Source organism: Triticum dicoccoides, chromosome 3B (genome assembly GCF_002162155.2).
Source record: "Triticum dicoccoides isolate Atlit2015 ecotype Zavitan chromosome 3B, WEW_v2.0, whole genome shotgun sequence".
Classification (NCBI taxonomy): Eukaryota; Viridiplantae; Streptophyta; class Magnoliopsida; order Poales; family Poaceae; genus Triticum; species Triticum dicoccoides.
In genome coordinates, this window is record NC_041385.1 from 840,526,838 (window position 1) to 840,538,247 (window position 11,410).

The window sequence follows — 11,410 nt, forward strand, 5'->3', positions numbered from 1 at the left end:
AAAAACTATCCAACCATGGTCTCCTCAACTCTTGGCGCTAATCATGGTCAGTAGTATGGAATTAAAACATGGGTCATCGATGCCTTCCATAACTCGTGCAGAAGGAAAAAAGAAGGCATGCGCCCGCTGCACTAATTGGCATTGACAAGACCAGAACCTAAGATTTAGCCTGGAATTAATCAATGAACACCAATCTGGTAGGAAACAAATCCTAGCGCCGTCCCCTAACGCCCCCCAACTTAATTTGTTTAAAAACATGTTGAGTTACATGAATATGCAAACAACGAGTGGGGTTGCAGCAAGAGATCATGGGATTAAGATCGTGGCACAAAAAATAGCAGCGGCTACAGCAGGAAATCGTGGGGAGTTACCTGAGGATTCATGTTTGGCTCCGTCGTTCGGTCTTGCTGGATTCCTGGGTTGCTCCGTCCTTCGGTCTTGCTGCTTTGGGCAGCGCAGAAAGACGAACTATGATCTATGAGGTTTCAAAGGATCCCTATTTATATGGATCGTAACAACCCGGGCATATATCCACATATAGATTTCTTCGGTTGGAGGAAATCCAGGGAGGGGACCCACCTAGTTGAATATTAAGGGGGGGGGGCATGGTGAGTTTAGCAAACGTAAGTTATGGTGTAAAAAAACTAAGGTAAGTTGCATAACAATACTTAGGTCTGCTGAGAATCACGATCGTCAAAAAGATATAGTTCCCGTTTCTTTGAAAATCAGCCAAAAGAACTGGACCGCTTTTATTATTGGTTACAAGTAAATCACTGGACCTCTTTTAGGATGAAAACTGGTTCTAAAGTCAACTAGGATTGAGTGTTCACACGTGAAGTATTTTCATCTCTCTTGTGAAGCTATTTTATTGCCCATCGTATATGTGAGACCAAATTTTGTTGATAATACTGAATCATGTCTGGTGCTGCTCAAGATGGCACGACACCATCGTTTTCTCTTTGGTGAGATTTCGATGAAATAACTGAATTTCATTCATTTCAGCACTCACTGCAATATTTGCCTTTCGGACAAAATATTTCAGCCTCCCTGAATTTCGGCCAAAATATTTCAGAACTCGCTGAAATTTTTCTGGAACTTCTAACTAGCGATGTTAAAAAAATTCTGAAACTTCTAACTAGCGACGTAATTGTTCTGAATCTTGTCCAAACTCTGACAAAACTTAAATATAAATGTAAGAATTTAGTTAACCTTTCTAAGCTTCAAATTTTCTGCTTGTAAAAAGCAAATATATGTTTCAACGTCTCCCATGCAGACCAAATTTATTTCAAGAATAGTATTTGGAACTAGTACTGTGAAGTACTACAACTAGATTAATCCGCACTAGACTTAGAACATGGCTAGGAAACCTTCTTCGGGACTAAAACCAAACCACACCCTACTCTACCGCTTCATAACCAAATGTACACTCCATATCTAAGAATGGACCACTGTTGGACTAAATGATTGCATCTTCATGATCTTCAATCGGCAGCTGCATCCGATAGGCTAGCTTTCTACGTCTTCAGCCTTTTCATGGACTTTAATTTGTTGTAGGGCGAATTAAGAAGGACAACAGGCAGCTCTCTTCTATAATTGTCGATGTATGCCTGCATGGGAGGATATGTTAGTATCATTCCATATATCGACAAAATTGATAGAATTTTAGGTGTTACTCTGCGTACTTGGTCATAATGCAGTGTAAGATCTTCTCTCGTAAAGAATTCGATGTTTTGTAGCATGTAGAGTGCACAAGAAGAACTACAACAATTAATTCTGTTAGCAGCATTTCACGTATTAACAATAAAAACATAATTAGAAGCTAATACTGTTGACTGACTTGTCATCTTGTCTTGGCACAGGCACATGCTTTACTGTCCATTGGGTCACGTTAATGTCTTGCCATGCATGGCTTTGTGGTCCATTGATTCGCAGCGATGCTCTCAGATGTGCTTCCATCCCGCGTATCTGCCAAAGTCCATGGTATGAGAAGTTGCTCACGGTTCATGGCTAGGTATGATGCTAAATCCTGTGTTATATTGAAAGACGTTTACAATCTCACCACGTGAACCACTTGTGTGCGTTCTAGGTAGCCGAAAAGTGAATCAAGAATCTGAATCTCCCTCCTTCTGGGGTTTACTACCACAAGGAACCTGTGGGTGTTTGCCATGTTCGTAGGCAGAAAAACCTGCAGAGCAAAGATGATTACATCAACATGCATAATAATTAGAAAAATAAATGTGTTTATGTCATGGTGAGATGGTACCAGATCATGTCTGAGGTAGTTGTCTCCTTTTGTTGTTCCATGACTGCCCGCCAAAGCGGCCTCGTGGCAGTTCTCTACCTTACCATCTCTTTCGAGCATAGCGACGCCGACCACCCTCTCAATGTAAACCAGCTGCCCATCCCTTATGTCATTAGGATGATCATGATGCATGATCTGAATCACAGCATCAACCAACTAAAACAAAATTCAAGTTAATTGTGGCATTCAAAAAAATTCAAGTTAATTCTACTGTGCAAAAGAAAATTGATAAACTAATTTGGGAAAATATCTTACTTCGTCACGCAACCATTTGTAATCTTCGCCTACATTTGTCATGGTGAGGCATTGCAAATGCTTCTGTAGAAGAACAATGTCATCAATTACCACCAATTGTTTATCAAGATCTGAGGTGTTGATAATTTCGGCCACGTAAATCTGTCGAAACTTGTCAAGGTTGGTGTCCAGCGTCGAAGCACCTGTGTCTGTATCTTTGAAGTTGCTTGCATGGTTTTTCCTCTTTGTATTCATTGTGTCCTTGGAACCGTTAGTAGACTCCGATAGAGTCCTGTTTTTCTTACTCTTCTTATCACCATCGTACAGAACAAAATCTTCATTGCACAATAATGAGATGCCACTCTTTTCCGGCTTCTCGCACGAGTTGGTAGCATGGAATCAACCACACTATCTTGTCGCTGCTTTGCTAAAGAATCATCATAGTTGTCCTCATCAACTGGGAAGACATGGGCCTCTTCCGGCTCCCTTATTCCCTTAGCCTTGGCAGACCGGTGGTTGCTTTTGGTACCTACCTCTCACCCACCTCAATACTGACATCTTCATCATCTTGCTTTCTTCTTTCTTCATCCTTTCACACATTCTCATTGTGCCTCAAATTCAGAGGATCCTCTGATTCGAAATAAAGCACTTGTTAGCTTGCAATCTGCGCGAAATAAAAAAAACAAAACCAATTAACTGTAAAGTCTGCATCACCAGGAAAGCTTCAAGGCTTGTGGTGGCTTTGGAATGCTTTCACGAATCCAAACTCGGAGCACCCTGTGATGCATCCACCTCTTTATAAAGCTGTGAAACATTCTTGAGACTCTCCTTGCAAGCTGCAGCAACATCTCTGTCTTCTTCATCCTGAACGTGGAAGATCATATGTTAGCTACGAATCTGCGTTAACTTATAACAAAATCAATTAGATGTAAAATGTGTATCACCATGAAATCTTGAAGGCTAATCTTGGTTTTTGAGTGCTTTCACGATTGCAAACTAGGAGCATACTGCAAATATTCAGCTACGTTCTTCTTGGGGGCATCCATGTAATCTTTTTGTATTCCCTTAGCACAGATGCCTTTGGCAATGACCTCCGTGCCATCTTTTTGTTTTTACTGGTCAGTAGTATTCTCTCATGGGACCTCCATTGGGTCCGCAGATACTCCCAGGTTAGATAGTTGTATGTCCTCGACTCTTGGACGATCAACATCAAATATTCCATAGCGGTGGTTCTTTAAAAAAATGTGTTAGTGTGGAGAGTATTGATAGTAAAATTATTTATAGAAACTCATAATGGTATACTTACATTGAATTCTGTGATGAGGTCGTCCGTGCATCTGCCGTTCTCAAGGGTACGCCTAAGGCACTCGCCCATTTTTTTTCAAGGGTGCACATCCTATCAAATTGTTGTGCACTGGCCTCCCGCACAATGGAGACAACTTCTTTCAATCAGCCAATACACGGCCCATGAGTGCCTTATCCTGCAAATTACAAGCAGTTAGGAGCATATGACTTCGATTGTACTTGCAAAATTACAATATATATTTGTGCATGATGTTCATCATTTACCTGACCGTCATTCTTTGGTTTGACCGGTGTCCCAACTGGTGGCGGATTGAAAGGCCGCAGCAGGTCATCAACATACTGCATGTTAGTGTTGTTAGTATCATTCAAACATATGGTACATAATCCAGGCACACAGTACTAACACTTTACATCTCCAACCCCTATATAATTTTTGTTGATTATGTTGTCAACCTTCTGTGCCTTCTCGTCACTCCAGTTTTGGATCAGCGGCCTTAACCTTGATGCATACGAGATGGTAGAGTCCAATTGGTGCACCCTCCACTTCTCGTAATACCACGTCTGCATTACAACAAAAACAGCTTAGACCATTTTCCATAAAATTAAATGTATGGTATGTTAATAATGATTGTATTACCTGCAGCAGTGGTAGGTTGCCCTCTAGATTTTCTCCACCATTTACAAATTTCTGACGCTAGCCATAAGATGGTCAAGCGTAAGCTGTCCAACATTGGTGCTCTTTATTGTCTCAATGATTCTAACAATCCCAAGGTATCTGTTGTCCACATACTGCTGTGTTGTCGGGCATACATATTTTCCTATGGTGTACAAGACAAATGGTCTGACAAAATTAGATGTGCTGTCGCCTTTCATCTTGGCTACCAATCTTTTCAAAGTTACTTTTGTGTCATTGGGGCCTTTCAGTTCCTTCCACAACTCCAAAGTATCGTTGTGATTTGAAGAGACGTGATTCTTCCCCATGCAGGGCATGCCTGTTATATGCTCCACATCTTTTAGTGTGATCCTACATGTTCTCCCATTAATTATAAAGGCATCCTGCTTTGTATCATATGAATAAGCGATGGCCTGACACAGTAGACGTCTCATTCTCATGCCAGGAGTCTTCAGAAATTCACCCAGTCCAATCAACTTGATGTACGTCAGTTGCTGTGTGTTTAAATCTTTTATGAACTTCTCGTATTGCAGCAAAGAAGCAACCTGAGTTCCCTGAATGTACAAATAGTGTGATTAGATTATGTATGGTATTCATTTAAAGACGCATATAACCGACTAGATCTAATCTATGCCAATATCAAAATTGTGCTCTATAGTACTGCATGAAATCATAGAGCTTCTGGGCCATATAATGAACACCAGACATAGAAAAACAAGCTATCTCTGTCAGCAAATTGACTGATAATAGTATAGATTTTTAGTAGAAAGAGCAGACTTTGGTCTATGTACACTACTAAATTTTTAGGCGTCACGCTTACGAAAATAATTGCATACATGATCATAATATCAATAGTTTATAGATAATCTCAAAAAAGGAATGTAGCAGTTCCATTGCAAGCATACAAGAGAAGATACTCCTTAGTTCCCATCAGATTCAAAAAGATCAATTAGTAAAGACCATAAAAAATTAAGGGGAATCACCAACAGCTTCAATCGCTAGAGATTAAGAACTCATTTAGAAAGCCTATGCCAAAAAATGAGCAATTTCCAAATTTTAAGGCATATAAACAGAGACGATAACCCTGATTTTATTGCATATCTAAGTCCTATGTCATTGATTTTATGCTAAGATTCGTGCAACCCTTTTTTTGTCCTTTTTCTTTTCTTTCTAGACACATCCATTTACCTTCGGTAAAATAGGGATAGTTCTTTATGGCTGTAACTAACGAGATAAAAAGGAAGTGCGCCGTAAATTATGGGATTGCATGCAGACTTGGGAAGGAGGGAGTACGCGGAATACAAGGATCTCGATCGTTACCGGAGGATTCTCTCGATGGCGACCGGCTCCATTGTCGTTCGCTTTCATCTTTTGCTTCGCCAGCTTCTCCGACGTGCCCTTCTCTTTCGTCATCTTCTCTGACGTGCCCTTCTCCTTCATCTCAGGATTCGCCGACGCAGGCTTCGAAGATGACGGCTCCGTCGGCTTCACCGACCTAGGAGGTACTTTGGGCGGCGTGGGGTGGTAATTCGGTGTAGTCATGGAAGGCTAGGTATGGGAGGCGTGGGGTGGGAGGCGTGGGGTGGAGTATACGATCTATGCCATTAAAAGCTTTGTATTTATAGGGGATTCTCTAACAACCGACCAGAAGGAAATATTGGGAATTTGGGATCTCACGAAGAGGTAGTTTTAGATCACGTAATATTTTTTAGCAAGTTTTTTTGTGAGAATTTTTTTAGCAAGTTAATCTCAACCGTGAAGCGTTTGGGCTTCTTGTGCTTTCTTATACGGGCCTATTATAATGGGATGAGCCCATTTTAAATGAGAACACGAGAAAGGAAAGCGAGGACTCCAACAGGCGGGAGGACTCTAACAGGTGGGACGAGCCCCGTCCCAATTATTTAGGACGGGCATGCTCGATGGCGCTTCGTCCTCACTGCCACGACTCTCCAAAAACAGTTCCTCTGCCTCTGAGTCCTCTCGATTCCCTCTTCCTCTGTGTCGTCCACTCTCCCAACAATCTGGCTTTTGGAACGGTGAGTTCTCCTTCCTGTCAATTTTGTTAGTAGTTCTCCAGTAGCAGCACATACGATGGCCTTCTTCTTGTCAATTTCTTGTTCTCCTGCTTCTTTATTTTGTGCGCACAGGTTCAACTGCCTTCAACATGTAGTCCGTTGCCTTATGAGAATTTTGCACAAAGATCCATTTGCACTACTGGAAACAGGGAATTTGCCATCAGTCAGCTCTTTGCCGTCTGCCAGCGGATGGCAAAGAACATCTTTGCCATCTGCTTACAAAAAACAGACGGCAAAGAACTGACAGATGGCAAAGAACCTGGTTGCCATCAGCCAGTTCTTTGCCATCCGCCAGCAGATGGCAAAGATCTTTGCCATCTGCTGGCGGATGGCAAAGAGGTGGGTAGGGTCCAGTGCTGTAACGGCCTATCAACCCACCTCTTTGCCATCTGCCAGCAGATGACAAAGAATCTTTTCCGTCTGCTGGCAGATGGCAAAGAAGTGGGTGGGGCCCAATGGATGACGGCGCTGTAATGGCCCAGTAGCCCCACCTCTTTGCCATCTGCCAGCCGCTGGCTGATGGCAAAGATATGGGCCTTTGCCATCCGCTGGCCGATGGCAAAGAAGTCGGACTATCTCCTCCCCTCTCTTCTTCTAAAAAAAATCTCCTTCCCTCTCTCCCAGCCCGGCCCCACCCTCCTCTCTCTCTCCCAGCCCGGCCACGTGAGGGATCGATCCGTGGGACTTGTGGAGCGACCAATCAGGATCAAGGGCAACGAGCGATCCACCAAAATACAAGAAGTAGTACAGTACAGTACTATTTTTCTTTGTTTCTCGGGAGAGGAGAGGAAGCGGCCACCCAGCCCCCAACCCCAGCCCGTTCCCCTCCCCACCCATGCCGCCGCCGCCGGAGCCACCCACCGCCCCGCCTCCCTCACACAGACCTCGCCGCCGGCCATGGCCTTCCCAACAGCCGCCGCTCCGACCCTCTCCCCCTCCCCTCCCCTTATCACAAGACAAGAGAAGAGAAGAGGGAGGGAAATCGATCGCGACCGAGCAGGTCAGGCGGCGACAATGGCGCGCCCAGACCTGCCAGCGCCGTCGTCGTCGAGCTGGGCTGGGCGGCGCAGTCCGGTAGAGTAGGAATGAGGGGGCGGTGGGACGCCTCCCCTGCTCGAGCTGCTCCAAGCGAGCGACCACAGCGCCGGATCCACCTCCACAACCACCCACCGGCGGCCACGGAAGGTCAGGGACCTTCGTTCAGTCCGTGTGCTTCTTCTCCATGGAGCTCCGACACCGCAGCAGCCGCATCCATGGAAGGTCCATCTTCTCCTCCCCGCCTCTCTCTCCCTCCCTCCCTCTGTTTGTTTCGATCTGGAAACCGTCTGATTCGATTTCCTCACATGCGCACGTGCTTCTTCCGCTCTCCGCTGCTCCAACCCTAGTGCCGACGCCATGGACCTCGTCAATCGTGGTTTGCTGCTGTCGCCGATCGTTTCCCTGACAAGTTGACACGAAAGCCACCATTGTCAAAGTCGTCGTTGGCCGGCGTTGCCACTGGTCGCTGCTCCACGCATCTTATCGGTGCCGCGAGGCGATGCCATCTGCATCTGTTGCTGCAGCCTGGGAGGTGGCCGGGTCTCCAAGCATGCACAATACTCACGCCCATACCCACGGCTGTAGCGTCGCTCTGCTGCATGAATCATTCCATCAGGCTGCTAATTCCAACCACCTCTTCCGATTTTGCGAAGGTGATGCCCTCTTTGCTGCCCAATCGTTGAAGATGCCATAGGACAAGATCCTCTGCTGCTGCTGTGTCTGGTGGTTGAAGAAGGGGTGTGCTGGGAAGAGGAGGCAGTGTTGAGAGTGCTCAATCTGGAACAGGACGAGCTTAGGCTGCATCGGTGTGTTTGCTGCTGCTGAATTTGCTAACTACTACTGCTCCCTATAGCGTTATTACATTTGGCTTCGTGCTTTACCAACGACCTCTCCTTCTAGACCTGGCTACGCAGGTCATCGGAGACGGAGAGGATAGTGGAGTATATAGTAAGTACTCCCTCCGTCCCAAAATTCTTGTCTTAGATTTGTCCAAATACGGATGTATGAAGTCGCGTTTTAGTATTATGTACATCCGTATCTAGAAAAATCTAAGACAAGAATTTTGGGACGGAGGGAGTACTTTGTTTTCTGTGTGTGGCTAATGGGTTGATTCCATTTTATGCAGGCTCTGGTTCTCAACCTCCAACATGAGTCCCTTTCTTCCGTGCCTCGAATGCCACGAGTCATCATGGGCACTGCAGATGCGGAGGAGTTTTACCGGGGCGATCTGCTTGTTCCCGGCCGCGCTGGTGTCAACTACCTCGAGCCACTATGACCATCCCAACCACGCTCAACCCCCTGTAAGTCATGTGTTTCTCCTACCAGATCAAAACAATTGTCAATTTTTGGAGTACAGTTGTGTATCAGATCCGTTCATGATTGAAATCATGGTCCCCTAAACATGTGATTTGTGAAATGTTTAGGAACGAATTGTTTGTGGATCTGCGAAGGGGGATTCAATTAATTTTCAGTTGTAGAAAAGGGAGAAGGGGGATTCAATTAATTTTCCTCCTCAAGATCAAAGAAACAAAATCTTTGTGGCGATGATAGAAGGGGTTCACGACTTCACGTTAATACACAGACTATTGGTAAGGGCATTAAAACATATATCTGGTGTGAAATGGTCGTACATGCTTGATTAGAATATTTTCAAGTGTTGTAGGTGTACGGCTGTGGGGAAACATTTTCATGGTCTAATTTTCTAATTAATGTATGCACGAGACATGAATCTTGGATTCTAAACTTTTTCCTTGATGTTTGGGCTTCCTCTAACTTTTCGTATATTGCACACAACACAACACATAGATTCATGTCTTCCATGCTTGCTGTCTTGTAACAAACAGATGTTGGGATGGATACTAATTTTCTAAATGATTTGAACTCATGTTGTTTTCTATTCTACTGCCATTGGTTCATCATTCTGAACCATTCAATTGTTGGAACTCCGGCATATATTGGTCCTGAAGTTATGCTGAAGAAAGAATATGACGCAAGCTACGATCCATCCTATTTTGTGCTTTAAACGGTCTGCTGCATACTCTGCCATCTGCTGCATAACTTAATTCTGTTTGCTCGGCCATAAAAGCCTTACTTGATTTCTGAATCTTCCATTCACCTTTCGTTGTCATGAGTGGTGAATGGTCTTGAGGAGTAACCATTTAGATATTGTATGTTTTTTTGCTCGAACACGATCTCGACATTGATAATAGCAGAGAGATAATATACGCCTTATAATCTTGTAACTGTAGAAAAAAGTATAGATAACCCCCAGAAGTATCCTGTTTGGATCACATAACCCCCCATGTTTAAAATCGAGTTCTTAATCCCTTGAACTATTCTAAACCAGACATATCACCCCCTGGCACCCACTTAAGTAGTTTGGGACGGTGGTTTTGCATATGTGGCGCCTGGGCTGGGCCCATCGACCGGCCACGTCGGACTGGGCCTGCTGGGTGCGGTCTAAATGACGCCCTCGAGCAGGTTCGACCCAGACTCGGCCTCTTCGCCTCCCAATTTAGCGTGAGCTTTTTAATTTTTCAGCAGTGTACTACAGCAAATTGTTGATTATTATACTGTTCTGTATGCAATGCTATGTTAAAGAAGGAAACTTTTGACAACAAATATTTTATGACTGTACTATTCTGTATGGAATGGTGTGTTGCAAGATATTTTATCAGAAGTGTACATATTATTGGCATCAAATTCAGAAATAGACAGCAAATTTCCATAGCATTGAAGATCTTAAATTCACACAATAAGTTCCATGGAATACTCAGGTTCAACCTGATAAAAGCTACAGGTCTTTGACATGCAAAACTCCACAAACGACACTTAATTGTCAAGGAATTTGATGTTTCACATCAAATAAAAGCACACACTTCTATCTGGTGTTACACATCAACTACGTGACATTGAAAAACAATCTGGGCATTCACTTTTTCCCAGTGAGAAGTCATTCCAGCCTGTTATTTCTTTGCACTTGCATCTGCTGTGAGCTTGAAGAAGCCCTGTTGTGAATGCCCAGATTGTATGTGCATCTGCTGTGAGCTTGAAGAAGCACTTGCATCAACTACGTAACTATATGTGCAGAAGTAGTTGTGGTGTTCCTTCCACCTTATGAATTAGTCTGTGAAGAGGTGAATAGTCAGGAGCCCCATGGAGCCAAACAAACATTATGTTCAGGCTACAGATTATATTCATACTACAGCTTGAGTCCGAATTTGTATTGATACACGAAAATGTCATGTGTGCCAAGAAAAGTATGTTAGCTGTACAATCAATTTTGGTGTGCATTTCTTATTTATTTTTGAGTCGGACGTGTGCATTTCTAATTAGAAGTAGAAGAAGAAAGATGTGACACGGACTTCCTAAGATCACATACACATAGTTGAATAGTATAATTAGAATAATAATAATAAAATTCAAAAAGCTTATTTATTTTGGCTACAAATTTGCTGGAGTGTTATAGATGTGCATACCATTTCGTGAAGGAATAACATAAATGGTGGTCGGGACAAACGAAAATTGATCATTTTTAAAGCTTCTGGGAGCATCGATTTTGTTTAATATTGTGCAAAGCATCACAAATATTTTTTCTTCATGAAATTTTGCACATGACCAAAAAATGTAATTTTGTTGGGGAGCAGGATTGCACATCTGATGTAAGATAAATATATAAGTACTGTTAGACATGAGACCTACTCGCGCACATGTCAATCTCAACATGCATCTTGTTGTTCCGTGCAACGCACGGTCATCTTACTAGTGTTATCCTAAAATTGG

At 43.5% G+C, this 11,410-nt stretch overlaps 1 long non-coding RNA gene across 4 annotated transcripts; it reads left to right on the top strand.

Moving 5' to 3' along the window:
- The first annotated feature begins 7,451 nt into the window (after positions 1–7,451).
- Positions 7,452–11,147, top strand: LOC119278825. Of its 4 annotated transcripts, XR_005137990.1 has the most exons (4): positions 7,452–7,849; positions 7,975–8,541; positions 8,754–8,928; positions 9,052–11,147. It is a non-coding gene; the product is annotated as an uncharacterized LOC119278825 (long non-coding RNA). The 4 variants fall into 4 exon arrangements; XR_005137991.1 differs by lacking the exon at positions 7,975–8,541 and having other exon boundaries at positions 7,476–7,849; XR_005137988.1 differs by lacking the exon at positions 7,452–7,849 and having other exon boundaries at positions 7,861–8,541.
- The last annotated feature ends 263 nt before the right edge of the window (positions 11,148–11,410 follow it).